Here is a 17,840-nt window from a genome sequence, read left to right on the forward strand (position 1 = left end):
TAGTGTGCGCGTGCCCGGGTGCTCCCCCGCCTTTCGGGTGCGTGGGCTGAGAAAAGGGATTGCGTCATCTGGGTCCTGGCTGGTTCTGGCTGGTCTTGGCTGGCCCTGGCTGGCCCTGGCTGGCCCCGGCGCTTTGGAGCTTGGGAAGCGCCTCCCTCCCTGCTGCGGCACCACACCAACACCCGCCCACCCCTCATGCTATGAAACACTCATTAAGCACCTCCAATGTGCCAGGGTCCCTGCTGTGGCACCACCACCAACCCCCCCCCATGCTGTGAAGCACCTATTAAGCACCTCCAATGTGCCAGGGTCCCTGCTGTGGCACCACCACCAACCCCCCCATGCTGTGAAGCACTTATTAAGCACCTCCTATGTGCCAGGGTCCCTGCTAGGGTCCAGAGAGGATAATCATAACCTGCATTTGCAGGACGCCTACTGTGTGCCAGAAGTCACTGGGCACTTCCCAGGTGCTAATATTATCATTTCTGAACAGCCGAGGAAACTGAGGCAGGCAGCAGTCAAGGGATTTGCCCTAGGTCACCCAGCTGGGAGGCCACTTTGGCGCTCTGTGCACTGCGGCGCCCCCTGGTGGCCTCCAGGGACAAAGCACAGAGTGAGCCGTGGCTGCCTGCAGGGCGCTTACACTCCTCCAACCCTTCCTAGCTTCTCCCAGGCCTGGGAGCTCCCTGAGCTGGCCTCTGCTGCCCAGGCTTCCTTCATCTCAGCCAAAATGCCCCCTCTGGCCCCCGCCCTGTTTTTGTCTTGTATGTACTTAACTGTTGTTTCTCCCCTTAGAGTGTGGGCGTCTGGAAGGCAAGGCCTGTGGTTTACCTTTCTTTGTATCCCCGGTAACCGTATACAGTCGGTGTCTAATAAATTCATGTTGACATTCTGCAAGTGAATGGAAGGCTTTAAAACAACCAGCCTGGAAGCATTTATTAAACACAAACTGTGTCCAGGCCCTGGATTGGGTGCTGGAGATAGCAAGACAGTGTCAGAATCCTTTCAAGCCTGAGTTCTTAAGGGTTTTTGTGCCTTGGACCCCTCTGGTGATCCATCAGTCTGGTGAAGCCTGTGGACCCCTTCTCAGAATGAGGTGCATAAGGTAAATGCATGAAATAAAACCCATGCCATTACAAAGGAAACCAATTATGTTGAAATCGTTTTTTTAAGTCATAGACCCTACTTTGATACCCTGCTTTGGAACTGTCAACCAAAAAGCATTTATTCAGTGTTTGTTATGTACAAGGCTCAGTGTCTTTCCAGGCGACTCAGAACTCACCCTATGCAACAGGCCTTTCCTGGTGCCCCCCCGCTTCGGGTTCCTTCCATCTACTCTGTAGAAATCTCAGTAGATAGTGGATTTTTTTCTTTTTTTAAAAATTTAATTTATTTATTTTTAGTTTTCAACATTCACTTCCATAGGATTTTGAGTTTTAAATTTTCTCCCCTTCCCACTTCTTTCTCCCCACCCCAAGGCATACAATCTGATAGAAGCTCTACGTATACATTCATGTTAAGCATATTTTCACATTAGTCGTGATGTAAAGAAGAATTAGAACTAAAGGGAGAAACCATAAGAATGAAGCAATAAAACAAAACAAAACAAAAGGAGAGCAAATAGTTGGCTTCCATCTGCATTCAGACTCCATAGTTCTTTTTCTGGGTGTGGACAGCATTTTCCATCATGAGACTTTTGGAGTTGTCTTAGATCCTTGCATTGCTGAGACGAGCTAAGTCTATCAAAGTCAGTCATTGCACAATGTGGCTGTTACTGTGTACAACGTTGTCCTGGTTCCATTTACTTCACTTAGCATCAGTCCATACAAGTCTTTCCAGGTTTTTCTGAAGTGCCCCTGCTCATCATTTCTTATAGCACAATAGTATACCATTACATTCATATACCACAACTTGCTCAGCCATTCCCCAACTGATCAGCATCCCCTCAATTTCTAATTCTTTGTGACCAAAAAAAGAGGGGCTATAAATATTTTTGTATATGTGGGTCCTTTTCCCTTCTGTGTGATCTCTTTGGGATACAGACCTAGAAATGCTATTTCTGGGTCAAAGGGTATGCACATTTTTATAGCCCTTTGAACATAGTTCCAAATCACTCTCCAAAATGGTTGGATCACTTCACAACTCCACCAACAATGCATTAGTGTTCCAATTTTCCCATATCTTCTCCAACATTTATCATTTTCCTGTTTTGTCATGTTGGCCAATCTGATAGGTGTGATGTGGTACCTCAGAGTCATTTTGATTTGCATTTCTCTAATCAAACGTGATTTAGAACATTTTTTTCATATGGATTTTTTTCTATATTGGTATCTCCCATTAGAGTGTCCGCCCTTGAGGGCAGAGACTGTAAGTAGCCTTTGTGTGTCCCCTCAGTGTTTATCACAGTGCCTGGCATACAGTAAGCACTCAATAAATGCTTGTTGATTGAGTAACTTCAAGGCTCTGAGAATACCCAAATTAGCAAGAATAAAACAATTGGCTTCAGCAAACATATTCTAGAACTGAACAAAGTATTTAAAAGCACTGAATCTGGGGCAGCTAGGTGGTGCAGTGGATAGAGCACCGGCCGTGGAGTCAGGAGAACCTGAGTTCAAATATGGCCTCAGACACATAATACTTCCTAGCTATGTGACTCTGGGCAAGTCACTTAACCCCAATTGCCTAACTAAAAAAAAAAAAGCGCTGAATCTGTTGGCAAGCATTTATTAATCACCTACTATGTGTCATGCATGCACTGTGTTAGGTGCTGGTGGTAAAAAGACAAAAAGGGCAACAATTCCTGCCCTCTAGGAGCTTACATTCTAATAAGGGAGACAATAGGTACATATAGAAATATAGGATAGCATTTGAACCTGTGGTTTCATTGGTTAGAGAACTGCAGGACAAAACTCTCTATCAATGCAGGCCAATCAGTCAGCCAATAAACATTTATTAAGCACCTACTATGTGCCAGGCACTGTGCAAAGCACTGACAGAGAGGCAAAAGACATTCAGTGCCCTTGAGGAGCTCTCAGTTGAATGGAAGAGACAACACGGGCACAATTATGTACAAATGAGGCACATGTGGGATAAAGGGGAAGTTTCTGCAACGTAAGGGGTTTTAGAGAAGTGTCTGCCGTGGAGGTGAAGTGTCTGCCCACGGTCCCACAGCCTGTGTCTATCCAAGGGGGGCCTTCTGGGCTCGGGCTGCTGCGCTGCCCTGTGGAGACTCTACCAAAATAAAGAGAAAAAAACAAGAGAAAGCAGGGGAACTAACTAGAAGATGATTAGGGAGGATACTGTCAATCCATCGATCCACGTGCGCTTATTTAGTATCCACTATGTACCAGACGTGGAGGACGTGGAAGAGGATACAAAGACAGGTGAAAGCTTCATTCCCCTCCTTACAGAGGAGCTTACTTACCTTCTCATTTAAGAGGGTGCTTTGTACCCATCCATAAGCCTCTTATCCACAAAGAGGAAATGGACCAGTCTTTGTCTTCTAGCAGCACAACATGCTGCTACACGCTGCAACACGCGCGCTCGTGCACACACGCCCACACACCCAGGGTACAAGGTCCCAGGGGAGGCTGCCACGTTCCCCCTAACCAGACCGTGCATGATTTCAGTGTTCAGGCGTACCCCGTCTCAGTCAATCCGAGAAGAGCAGAGAGGGCTTTGTGAAAAGGCAGCTTTTGCACTGAACTCTGAAAGAAATGAATAATCCTAGGGCACTTTACATTATGATTTCATTTGATGGGGGACATAGCGTGGCATGATGGGAAGGGCACGGAATAGCGCTTCAGAAAACCTAAGTTTGCATCTTGCATGCTCTGGGGCACTCACTTCTCCTTGGGACTAGTCCAACCCTAAGCCTCGCTGGCCTATATCGGAGATTCTTACCCTGCCTCAGCAGCAAGCATTTTGTGCCACCATGCCTGGCTCAAAATTCTGGCTATCACGGCATCAAATAAAATACATAGGATTATAAAGGAAATCCATTACATGGAAATGAAGTTAGCAAAACACTGAAAACCAAACAACGCCAAGGTTACAGAGCCCAGGGTAAGGACCACCTTTGAGATGGCTTTCCTCTCTGGGTGGATGATCTGATGAGTCGATTCAATTTAACCGTCATTTTTTAAGCATCTCCAACGCACAAGGAATGGATCTAGATAGTGGGGATCCAAAGACCAAAACAAACCCATAAAACTCACTTGTCCCTGCCCTCTGGGGCTTGTTTTCTACTTAGGGACCCTCCCAACAATCCTGTGTAAGATAGGCAGGCTGGGACTTTTTGTCCCCACGTTCCACGGTTCCACGTGGAAATAGGCCAAGTGAGGGAGAACAAGCCGGGGGTCACATCGCTGGTAACTGTCATAGACCGAGCATAAGGCCGGCTCTTCTCACAGGCTCTAAACCATCGCCATTTACATTTTTACAGGGAATTAACACAGATAGATATATATGCCCAAGGAGCCATTCCCAACAGATGAACTGTCCAAATAAAGGAATAAAGTTATTTCAAAAGAAGAGTAGCAAACTATTGACAAGTGCGTGAAAGACTGCTTCAGATCAGGAATAGTAAGAAACACAAATTAGCCAAGCTCTGGGGGTTTGATTCCACACACCCCTGAAGAGGCGAATATGAGTTACACCCCACCACGGCTGCCCCTGCAGTTAAAAAACAATTTGACAGGCTGCTGACTTCACTGGCCGAAAAGAGAGGTGGAGCTGCAATTAAGACGCCTCAAGTACCTACCCTGTGCAAATTGGGGGGATGGCTTCTCCTGTAGGCAGATAAGCCCGTGCCAGGTAACTGGAGGAAGAAGAGAGTGTTGGGGCGTGGGGGTGGATCCGTACAGACTTCCCAGGAGAAGACCCCTGATTTGAGCCTCAAAGGGAAGGATTCTGAGGCACCCATCAGCTTATTCCAGGCGTGGGGACCACGTGAACAAATGCCTCCCCAGGGCAAGAGCTGGAACAGAGGGTTGGGGAAACAGCTGGTAATCCAATTTGGCTGGAACAGAGATAGTAGGAAGGGGAGGGATACTAGATAAACTACCTGTTACCAGGAATATCCTACGTCTCCCTGCAAATGTGAAGCATGCACACACACACACACACACACACACACACACACACACACACACACACGGCATCCTGTTCCATGTGACAGCTAAGAAGGCTTTGGAAGCACACCCTTTGGACCAAGAGTTCTTCACTTTTTTTTTCACCTGAACCCCCTTGGACAGTCAGTTGGGGGAAGCCCACTGGGTCCCTTCTCAAAATCATATTTTTTAAGTGCATAAAATGAAATACATAGGATAAACCAATTATAGTGAAATACAACTCTCAAAAAAAAAAAAAGACCAAGCCCACTGTCCTGAGGTTCAGAACCTTTACATCTTCCTACAGGAGAGTCAGCAGCGCTGATTGCGATGGAGAGGCAGAAGGCCTCTCGCTTTACAAATAGGTTGAGCCTGGACAGCTTAACTGACCTGTCCAAGCTAATGCAGGCAGTTAAGTAGCAGAGCTAGGTCCTTTGGGTTGGAATCCAGGGTTTCTTCAACTTTTTCCACTGCCTCTACTCCCAGTAGAATAGAAAGGTAGGAGTTATTTCCATGTTATCTTTATATCTCTGGGGCTGGGCACAGTGCCTGTTCCCAGTGCTCAGTGTATGTTTGTTGAACTGCATGAAATGCAGATTTTTTTGTATTAACCTAACAAGATTGGAAACCACTGGCCCTGCCTCTAAGGAACCTTCAAATCCAGATTGGGCCTGATTTTCTCCACACCGTCTTGCCTCTCCCCCGAGAGTGTCAACTCCCCGGCAGAATGAGCAAAGCGGGATAAGAACTGGTAGAAAAGGCATAAGAGGTGCTTGCTTTGACAGCCCATATGCTAACATCGGAACAATACGGGAAAGATTAGCATGTCCCCAGTGCAAGGATGACAAGCAAATTTGTGAAGCGTTCCATATTTTTTAAATGGATCCGAAGCCCAAACATAAAAGGTCACATCACATAAAAAAATTAAAAGAGGAAAGGAGATACCTTTCACAGCTCTGGCTAGGAGGAAATTAATAAACAAGGGATAGAGGAGACCACAAAAGACAAGATGGGCAATTTTGATTATATAAAATTAAAAAGCTTGCACACAAAAATCAATGCAGCCAGAGCACAAAGAGCACGAATTAAGTGGAGAAAAATCTTTACATCCAATATCTCTGATAAGTCTGGTAGCTAAGATATATAAGGAATTGACACGAATATATAAGACCAAATGGCATTTCCCAATAGAGTAATGGTCAAAAGATAAGAACAAATTATTTCAAAAGCAGAATTGCATAATATTAACAACCATATGAAAGCCTGCTACAAATCACTAATAATAAGAGAAATGCAAATTAAAACAGTCCTGAGATTTGATCTCACCCCTCCCCCAAGTGGAAACGATAATGGATGAAAATAGGTGGCCGGGAAGGCGCTGTGGCTAGAGGCACCCGTTTACACAATTACACTCGGCTGCCGAGTCGTGAATCGGTCTGGTCTTTTTAGAAAACAATTTGGAATTATATGAGAAAAATCACACTTCTCGTACCCTTTGACCTAGCAATCCTACTACTGGGCATTTACCCTGAGGACACTGAAGAGAGGGAGAGGTTCCATATATACCAAAATTTTTATAGCAATAATTTCCAGCAAAAAATTCAAAACAATCTAGGATAGCTGAAGAAATTATGGTGTGACGAATGTAATAGGATATCATTGCTCTGAAAGGAAGAACGAATATGAAGAATTTGAAGAAATATGGAAAGCTTCGGCTGAACTAATTATGCATCACCAAGGAAGCAGTCAGGAGAGCTCTGCACACAATAATTACAAAAATGTCAATAAAAACGCTAGTAAAAGGCAGTGAGACTCTCCCGGTAGTGGCTGATCTCAGTCCTAGAAAACTGATGAAACTTATTTCCTTCTCAGTAAAGAGGGGGAGACTGCAGATGTGGGGTGTGGTAGGCAGCATCGGATGCAATCTTCTTGCTTATAAAAGCAAGGGTCCAAGGCAGAACCAGGGGTCACAACCACATGGCGGTGGGACAAACCCAGGAATGACAACAACAACAAAAAAAAAAGATAAAAGGCCTAAGAGCACAATGAAAAAACACGACTTCCAAAGCTTTTCATAACAAGTACGTGAGGTAGAAAAGGACATAGGTGAGAACAATTCCCATTAATGCGGTATTTTCCTAAGAGGATAAAGACAGGACCTATAACCAGTTGATAGGAGAAAGCTCTCAGCATCCGCGCTTTTCCCATGAGGCCTCACAGACAAGTTTGATCTCTACCGTCGTGGGTGGACCGTGGGTGGACGAATCTCAGGGAGATGAGGTCATAGATGAAGATAAGGGCCTTTAGAACAAGAAAAGAGCTCCGAGACCATCTTTTCTTACTCTTTTATTTTACAGATGAGTAAGCAGCCCTGAAGAAGTACCCAAGGCCACACAGTTAGTTAATGGCAGAACTAAAATGAGGACCCTGGTGTCCTGGCTTCAGTTCTTATTTGAGGAAATCCTGGAACTATTCCTTTAAAAATTTTTTTTTTCTTAAAAGACTTCAGGAAATGAGTATATCAATTTGTTTTTCAGGGGCCCCAGAAACTAAAGAGTACTTTACCACAAAACAAAACTACAGGGAAAGTGATTCATATTGATACTACACACATACACACACACACACACACACACACACACACACACACACATAAAATTAGAAAGCAAGTTCTTAAAAATCCCATATTATAAAAATGTCTGTACCATGCCCTATATGTTACAGCCCTTTTAAGCACTAAACCTTTACTATGTCGTACACCACCTGCATGTGGTTTTATGACCTCGTCCTATATGATAACACTGTGCCTTATACTCTCTGCCCCTTCCCTGGTTTTGTGATGAGTACGAACGGAATGACAGCTGCAGGTACAGCACCCGGGTGGCTTTCATAGTCACAGCTTCCTGGAAGTGTTTCTGGGTTGGCCTAGATCTACTTTGGACTGGTTTCTTTCATGAGTGAAATGTGACCTATAACAACAGAAAATGCTCCCTAGCTGTGAGGACTGATCAGGTCAATAACCATCAATCATAGATTATTGACTAGAGATTGCCCCTGCTTCTGGGGTCTATGAATGAGTGGATAATATAAATCACTGATAACACTGCAAGTTCCTTCCCTATCCAGTGTCTGAGAGCAGATAAAACGCTCCCTTTCTGATACAATAGGAATAATGAAATGGACACAAAGAAAAAAGAAAAGGAACATGCCATAATCACCTAGACACTAGACTTCTCCCCCAGCACTGAAGAAGGCATACGCTTCGGTTTTCAATCTGGCACCTACCCTGTGGTCAGGGCACGGAAGAAGATGTTTCCAGCTATGATCCTGTCCAAGGCAGGCCGGCACAGCCACGTTGGGAGACTGTTTTCAGTCGAGTTGTGAAGGGATGGGGAGGAGCGAACTTGGATGGCTCTGTCTTTTTGGAGACCTTCTGACCCTCAGCCTCTTTACACAGAGCATTCTTCTGCCTGAGTTAGCCTTTAATTTAATGAAGTGCTCGATTACGTGGTTACCTCTCACTATTTAATTAAAGTGTCAGAAATCTGGCTTCATTGGGTTTATGAGTGGACATCTTTTTAGTACCTTGGTAATTTCCTTGAAGTGTGATCTGCAATCACTTTCTTGTGTATGTGTGTGTGTATTTGAAAAAAGCTTGTATAAAAATGTTACAAAGGTCTCATTCTAGTAAAATCACTAACTTTCCCCTCAGTGTTTAAAATATCCATTTACCAACGAGGAAGAATTTATAAGAAGTAGCTGCTTTAAGGTTTCTATGGATGTTTCAGGAGTCTCATATCATTTTTATAGTCTGCTCAGAAACTGCAGACTCCCAGCTCTTCCACCCTAGTGAATACACACACATGCTAGTTCTATCCCCATTCTTCCCACCAAGGTCCTTCCCTTACTTCCCATAGTTATCTTCCTCGGAATTCTCCCCTCTTAGTTAATTTAGCACCCGGCCCATAATAAGCACTTGATAAATGATTGTGGCTTCACCTGGAATGGAGAGGCAGCAGAGTTCATTGGATTTGGATTGGGGAAAAGATCCAGACTGGAATTCCACTTTGGATACTTACTAGCTATGTGACAGGACCAAGTCACTTCCCTCTCTCTGAGCCTCAGTTTCCTCATCTGTCAAAATGGGGATAATGTACTTCCTCTAATGAGGAAAAGGCTTTTGTGAAAGAACAGCAACAACAACAATCATTTTAGGTTAAAACTGGCATTTTCAGATTGTGGGAACTCTAGTGGGTCACATTTGGGGAGAAATCTTCATAAACCTTTGCTGAAATCACTTAACCTGTGGCTCAGTTTTCTCATTAAATTATAGCATCTGCCTTCCACAGTTATTGTGAGGATCAAATAATATAACAATTGTAAAGCACTTAGCACAGTGCTTGGCACAAGATAAATATAAACATTAGCCATTACTATTATTAATGCTGATCTAATTCTCTAAAAAAATTTTTTTTTTGCTGAAATAGTGAGAAGAAAGACTCCTACCTAGGGTAGCCCAGTGGAAAGACATTGGATGTAGCATCAGCTACATCCCAGCAACTGCCACTTAGTAGCTGGGTGACCTTGGGTAAGTAGTTTCAGTATCTAAGCTTCCTTTTCCTCATCTGTAAAGTTAGAGGGTCCGTCCTAAGTGACATCCAGGATTCAATCTGGCTTTGAATTTATGATCTTATGACAAAAATTACTTTAATCTGTCTGCTCGATCTCTGATAAATTCATTCATTTATTCATTCGCCGAGCATTTATTAACTTCAGTTGATAAACAGCCGAAGGATATGAACAGGCAGTTCTCAAGGGAAGAAATTGAAGTTATGAAGGAAAAAGAAAAACCTCCCGTGGTTGTTATGACGCTCAAATGAGACAGTATTTGTAAAATGCTTAGCATAGTGCCTGGCAGACAGTAGGTGCTTAATAAATCCTCAGTCCAAAGCAACTAAATGTAAGTGGGTTGTTACACAGAAGCCCACAAAAATACTTTCTTTTTAATGTTAACATAATTTACCTCCCTATTTGGAATCTCTGTTCTTTCCAGGTCCTTTCAAGTGGAGCTAAAGAGGTCTCAGGCAAATGGCAGCGGCAGAGATGGGACCTATAATGGCAACTCGGACGGACGTGGAGGCTCCGGGGTTAGGAGTGCCTAATCCTCCGACTTCCTTCTGCTCTCTTCGGCAACCATTTCCCTCCCTGCTGCAATCACTGACCTTCCTTTGAGCATCTTATCTTCGATCTCTTTTCATTTAGTGTCCTTTCTGTGTTCTCACCACCTCCGAGCCCCTTTTCTCTCTCTGTCCCCATGTATCTCTGTGCCTGGGCCTGTCTGTGTGTCTCTTCCCTACCCCCGGCCCTGGTACAGCAGCCAGAGCATCGAGATTCAAATCCGAATTTTTTCTGCTTACTTCTTCTGTGCTATCGGGCAAGTCACTGCAGGGAATTTTGAAGAGACCTTTCTGGTCCAATTCGTAGAGTCTTAGAGTTAGAAGAGACTTTCCATGACTTCTGAAGTGCCTTTCAAATCTAAAGTGCTATTATTCTGGCCCAATCTTCCGTCCATACAGAAATCCATCACCGATGTGGCCCTTACCATCTGATTAGGCCTTTTGTTCTTATTGTTGGATATCTCATTGTTAGAAAGTTCTTCCTCATATTAAACTGAAATCTGTAATTTCTATCCGTCGGTCCCAGCACTCCCTGGAAACAATGGAATTGGAAGGGGAAATTCCCTTTTTGCCCTCAACTAGTCCAAACTCTATTACTAACTAAACCCACTAGAATGATGGAGGAAACAAAACCCTTTTTGAAGAGGAAAAAATGAGGCAGAACATTTTAAAAAATACCCATGTAAAGTGTTGCCTGCCTGTTGGACAAAAACGCCATGTGATATGTGGAGTGTGCTTAGTTTCTGGGTCCTTTGTCGCCGTGCTTTGTGCGAGCTCGTCGAGTGTGCCTGGGTATGCTCTGTGAGGTCAGGGGGACAGGCTTCTTCTCTGATTAACCCCTGTATCCAAGGGCTTAGCAGAATGCCCATTTCAGAGTGGGCATTCCAGTCTTTGATCAGATGAATTGTCAGTTTTTCCCAGTAAACACACAGCCTTTTGTCCGGGGGGTAGCTAGGCACCACTTCTATTTCATCTGGCCGCTGATGTAGGTAGCAGGGTCCTGCTACCTTCATTATATTCAGTTTCTCCAATAAGCATATTGGATGGGCATTGTCCAGCTTTGTGCTGGCTTTCCAAAGGCGTTTTCAGTCGCATTGTTTTCTCCAATTGCTAAGCCTCTTACCATTGAACACTTGCACAAATGTAGGAGGGGAAGTTTCCCAGACAGTAAATTCTGCTTGCAAACATCTTGTACGTTTAGGGTTATGCTGGTAGCCAGCTTCTGTTGCAAGTTCCTTGCCGTAATGGTTGGTGACCGTCCTTACCGAGGCAGCCTTCAGTTGCACCTCTAAGTTGGTTAGATTCCCTTTACTATAACCTATGTAATGAGACTTTTTTGTCTGTACAGACGGTCGACAATATGGAAACTATGCCTTTTCTTCTGTCTTGCCCCCTCCTCTACAAGGATGCCCTTGACATCCAAGCCAACACAACAAGAACTGATTGTGAGCCTGCTGTATGTAAGACTCTGTGCTTGGTGTTGGGTACACAAAGAGGAGGCAGAAGAGACAAAAACAAACGTAGCCCAGCCACCAAGAAGTGTATGTTCTACCAGGGAGAGCTGTTAGGGAGAATACATTCTGGATAAATACATACAAAGAATATCTAAAGTCATTTCAAAAGACAGAGACTGCTAAGCACTAAAGACTCTGGAAAGGTCTGATATGGCATCTCAGCTGGACTTTGAAGGGAACTAAGTATTCTCTAAGACGGAAATGAGGAAGACGTGTATGCCAGATGTGGTGATGACCTGTCCTTAGACACTTAGTAGTTGTGTGAACCTGGGCAAGTCACAACCTCTGTTTGACTAAGTTTCCTCAACTGTAAAATGGGGATATTAATAGCCTTTCCAGAGCTGCAGTGAGGATCAAATGAGCTAATATTTGTCAAGTTCTTAGCCCAGTACCTGGCACGTAGTAGGTACTTAATTAATGCTTGTTTCCTTCCTTCCTTCCAAAGAGATCAAAGAAAGAGGAAAAAGACTTTTAAAAAAATATTTGTGGCAATATTTAAATAAAATATTGAATAAAATATTTAAAATAGTTATAGCAACTTCTCTTGTGGGGGCAAAGAATAGAAACTATGCCCATCATTCGGGGAATGGCTAAACAAATTGTGGCATATGAATGTAATTGAATAGCATTCTACTATGAGAAATGAAGTAGATGGTCTCAGAGAAACTAGAAAGACTCCTATGAATTGATGCAAAGTGAAGTAACTGACCCAGGAGGACAATTTATACACAAACAAGCACGTTAGAGAGAAAACAGAGAACCAGGCTTGAGAAGCCTCATCAGTGCAATGACCAGCTGTGATGCCGAAGGTCTGATGGTGAAGCATCATTGAACTAGCAGCATCTACCTACTGACAGAAAGGTGATGGACTCAGGGTTCAGAAGGAGACGTCTTTCAGGACGCGGCCATGGTGGGAATGTGTTTGCTTGACCATGTATTGTCCCGAGGGTTTTGTTTTTCTTTCTTTCCCATTGGAGTGGAAGGGTATGAGGGAGAGAAAATAGACTTTTTTAATTGAAAATTTTTTTTCAAAGGATGTATATAGAATAACATGAAATATGTTACCTATCAGATTTATGGATAGAAGAATTTATGCAATAAACAAGAGTCAGAGAACATTGTAAAATGGATAATTTTGATTACATTAAATTAAAAGAGTTTTGTGTAAATAAAAGCAATATAGCCAAGATTAGAAAAAAGTAGAAAATTGGTGGGGGGGGGGATATTCTAGACAGCTTCTCAGATAAAGGTCTCATATCTCAAAGATTTAGTGAAAATTTTCAAATTTATAAGAAGATGAGTCATTTCCCAATTGATAAGTGATTAAATGATATGAACAGGCAGTTTTTGGAAGAAGAAATCAAAGATACATATATCTGTATATCTACAATCACGTAAAAAAGGCTTTAAATGATTATTGATAAGAGAAATGCAAATTAAAACAACTTTGAGATATCTTATAGCCATCAGATTGACTAAAATGATAGAAGGGGAAAATAACAGATATTGTAGGGGAGGTGGAAAAATTGAGACATTAATATAATGTTGCCAAAACTGTGATCTGATCCAACCATTCTGGAGAGCAATCTGGAATTATGCTCCGAGAGTTACAAAACTGTGTATATACCCTTTGACCAGCAATACCACTATTAGGTCTGTTTCCTAAAGTGACATATGTTCTAAACTATTTGTAGCAGCTCTCTTTGCGGTGGCAAAGAGCTGGAAAGATGACCATCAACTGGAGAATGGCTGAATAAATTGTAGTATATGATTGTGATGGAACACTACAGTGCTGTCAGAAATGATGAGCATGGGGCAGCTAGGTGGTGCAGTGGATAGAGCTTTGGCCTTAGAATCAGGAGGACCTGAGTTCAAATCCAGCCTCAGAGAGTTGACACTTACTAGCCTGGGCAAGTCACTTAACCCCAATTGCCTCAAAAAAAATGAAAAAAAAAAAAGAAATGATTTTAAGAGAACATGGAAAGACTTGTGTGAAATAATGAAGAGTGAAATGAGCAGAACCAAGAGAATGTTGTATACAATAACAGCAGTACTGTTTGAAGAATGACTGTGAATGAACAAAGCGGAGTCGCATGACTATTCAAATCAACTACAAAGGACCTATGAAGGAAGATGCTATCCAACTCGAAAGAAAGAACTGACCTCCGGAATTATGCATTGTGTGATTCCATGTAAGTATCTGTGTCAAATGTTGGCCTTCTTCAGTGCTGGGTTGGGAGGGAGGGAGCAAAACAGCTTATAATTCAAATGTAACAAAAATAAAATAAAATAAATATTGAATAATAAAAAGGATGTGTGAAGTATCAGATTGTGTAGATCTTCATATGACTGGCTAAGGATTGTTTTTTTTCCTCTATTCAATAGGGAACTATCACATCTTCTCAGGGGAATAAATGACATGATCAGAACATTGTTTTAGTAATGCCAATTTGGAAGCTTTGTGGAGAATTGATTGGAGAGGGGACAGTCTGAAGGCAGGGAGACCTATTAGGAGTCTATTGCTACAGTCCAAACAGAAGGTACTAGTGGAGGAGACATTAGAAGCAGAATTAAAAACACTTGGCAAGGGATTGAATCTGAAGGCTGAGGGAGAGGGAGAAGTCAAAATTAGCTCCAGTTTACTAACTGAAGCTACTAGAAGGAGAGCGTGGCCATGAACAGTAACAGGGAAGTTTGCAGGGGGAGTTCACAGCAGGGGGTAGAGGAATACAATCAGCTCCACCTTGGGCATGTTGAGGGCATGTGGAGATGCCCACCTAGTGTCATATAGTAATATGATAATATACGTAACATAGTAATATAGGACTAGAGATCAGGAGAAGGAAACTCATTTATTAAACCCTACTATGTGCCAGGCACTGTCCTAAGTGTTTTGTGATTATTATCTTCTTTGGTCCTCACCACAGCCCTGTGAGGTAGATACTATTATTATTTACATTTCAGAGTTGAAGAAACTGAGGTTGGTTACGTGACTTGCCCAGGGTCAGACAGCACTAGTGTCTAAGACTGAATTCGAACTCAGATCTTTCTGACTCTGGGCCCAGTGTATATCCACTGCACTACCTAGTTGCCCTAGATAATGGCTGAATATATAGATCTGGGAGGCATCTCTGTAAAGATGTTGGAGGCTGACACAATCACCGGGGAAAAACTGTAGAGAGCGAAAAGAAAAAGACCCAAAAGAACAGAAGAGAGTATGTTGAATATCTTTTAAAATGAGCCTGGGTAATCACACCAGCAGCTAAACTGCTGTGGGGAGGGGAGGACAGTCTCCCTAATTTCCTTTTCCTTTGGCTCCTCCCAGGATCACAGGGGACCACAAAGGCCATGCAGTCTAACTCCCTCTTTTTCCAGATAAGGAAAGTGAGACCCAGAGAGGTTCAATGACTTGCCCACTGTCACACATATGTGCTAGTAAGTGGAAGAGTTTGAATCTCGGTCCCATGACTCCAAATCCAGCATCCTGTCTGCTCCTCCCCACCGAGCTGCTAGATGGCTCCTCCCAGGCCGTGGTTCCATCTTTGACAAAGGCTTGGTCCTGGCCCATCCTATGTAATAGGTGGCTGAGCACCTACATCCGCTGGGGAGTGGGCTGAGCGGCCAGTTTTATATGGAGGGTGGGCTGTTATGCGAGTTGTTCTCTCTCATTCCTCACACCCATTGTGAGACACGAATGTAATGGAATAGCACTCTGCTATGAGGAAGTAGATGGTCTCAGAGAAACTAGAAAGTGAAACTAGAAGTGAATTAACTGACTTTCCAGCCAGGCCCTGACCTTAACTTGAGCCTCATTTCTGGACCTGAGTGCCGAGGTCTTTCAGGGTTTCGGTCAATCGAAAGGACTAAGAAGAGCCATGGCCTTGTAACATTATCCCCAGTTGCCCCACATGGGGCCCCTCTGCTCATGTCACCTGGCCATTGGTCATTTCTCTACACACAATAAATCTTAGAAATGCTAAAATATCTTACTTCCAAGATGAGACATGGCCCTCATTCTTGCTTCCATGTTCCTGCATCAGAGCTAACCAAGGTATCAGACATCCATCCTGTCCACTGCAACAACTCAGACCAGACCATCATGGTGGCTCCATAAATCCTTCCTCCACGGGGAGTCAGGGGAAGTGTGGCCGATGGGTTTAGGCCTACTCCTGCCTGAAGCAGGTCTATTAATCCTCTAGGCTTGTGTGAAAAAAAAAAAAACAAAACACAAACAAACAGAAAGGCGTCCTTGCCTTGCTGCGGACATGTTTTAGGAAGACTCCAGTTGGAGTACCAGGGAGGCCTTCCTGCAGCATTACATTTCCTCCTGACATAATCTCTCTCCATTCCCCCAGCTCCTGATATTGTTAGAGGGTGCGGGCCCCTGTTCCAGCTTCTAATGAAATGTTAGCCACGGGGGGGATGGGAAACCTCTGAGGATATCAATCTTAGACTCAAAGGGCATGTTATTGTTTGGGTTTGATAGTGTTAGTACAAATATTGCCACTTTATTATACTTTCCCACAGGGTGTGTCTGTGATCTGAAATGTACATTGCAAGTAATGGAGAGAAAAGAGAATGAAATCATCTCCCCCTACACACCACCCCCCCTTTTTTTCCAAATAAAAAGGCACAGAGAGGCCTTGTAGATACCTCTGTAATAGTCTCTATTTATAACGAAACACTTCACTGGCTGTGGGTAAACAAGGCCTTACGATAATTATTTCAACTGGAATATGCCTAAGAGCCAGAAAATTTCTCTCTCCTGCTGTCGTTCGTCTAAGACTCGGAAGCTATGTCCGTGCGATGCCAAAACAGATGGTTGCTCTAATAAAAACAAATCTGTAAAATTGGATGGGCGATGTACAAATCACTGGATGGAATTTTTCACCTTCTCGCTGGCTGTGCTGGCGTTGTGTAACCACAACCCCAAATGTGGTATTATTTTTAATTATAGTTTATAATTGGCTGCCGAACTAGAAAGGGAGAAGAGAAAGCATATTCGGTCTTCACAGTGCCGACCAGGGTTTCTAAAATTCCATGTCACTAGTACCCACTAGTCTTCTGAATTTTCTTTTATGGAACTATGTTAGTAACTACTTTTGACACGGTCCTCAAAAAAAAAAAAAAAGAGAGAGAGAGGGTGGGGAAAGAAGGAAGAGAGGGAGAGAAAGCACCGCCACCAACAATTTTCCTTAATAATAGCTAGCATTTATATGGCACTCTTAAAGCTTTCAAAGCACTTTACATGTTATCTCAACCTTCCCGAGAAGTAGACTATTATTATTCAGAGAAGGAAATGGAGTACTAAAGGTTAAATGACTTGACCAGAGTCATACAACTAGTATTTGAGGCCCGATTTATATTCAGGTCTCCCTGACATCAGACTCTGTGCCCTGTCTTTGCTTCCTTCTTAAGCTGTTCATTATCGAAACCAGATTAGAATTGATGCAAACCTGTCTCTGGCTTCTGTAGGGTTCATTACAGCCAGGCTCAGGTTTGGAGTGGTCTGGATCACTGCTCCCTAAGCCACTCCTTTCAGTGTAACTGACCCCCCTGCAAAGGTTTGAGCTTCCGCACAGGTCTAGAGGGACAGTAAACTTTTTAAGGCTCATTTTCATTAAAGGCATATTGTCTGCCTTGAAGCTTATCCTGAAGATGTCTTATTAAGGGCAGGCCAGCGGTTTGGCCCTCAAAGCTTCTCTCTTCACGTTGCTTTTGCTTACAGCGCCTTGAGCTAAACAGACAGTGCCTACAGCTTGGGTCCTAGCCTTTTATCCTCTCCGGCTGAATCTAGGATGCTAATAGTGCCTTGATTACATACTATTCTAGGAATCCTTGTTGGACTGAAGTTTTCTCCTGCAAATCTTGATGTTTCTACCCCAAAGGCTTTCAGATTGAAGTTAATTTTAGATTTTTTTTAAGAGAGAAGGAACATAGGTGCCTTTGGGAAAAATAAAATTTTAAAGTCCAGAAACTTGCAGGGCTCAGATTCCCTCAGCTTTAGGAAAGGATTCTTTTCCCCAACACTTTAAACA

The 17,840-nt window shown here is 43.3% G+C and overlaps 1 non-coding gene across 1 annotated transcript; it reads left to right on the forward strand.

The window, feature by feature from the left end:
* The first annotated feature begins 5,880 nt into the window (after positions 1-5,880).
* Positions 5,881-5,987, forward strand: LOC114050713. Its single transcript, XR_003570060.1, has one exon. It is a non-coding gene; the product is annotated as a U6 spliceosomal RNA (small nuclear RNA).
* Positions 5,988-17,840: the final 11,853 nt, after the last annotated feature.

Source organism: Vombatus ursinus, unplaced genomic scaffold (assembly GCF_900497805.2).
Source record: "Vombatus ursinus unplaced genomic scaffold, bare-nosed wombat genome assembly UNPS02014799.1, whole genome shotgun sequence".
Lineage (NCBI taxonomy): Eukaryota > Metazoa > Chordata > Mammalia > Diprotodontia > Vombatidae > Vombatus > Vombatus ursinus.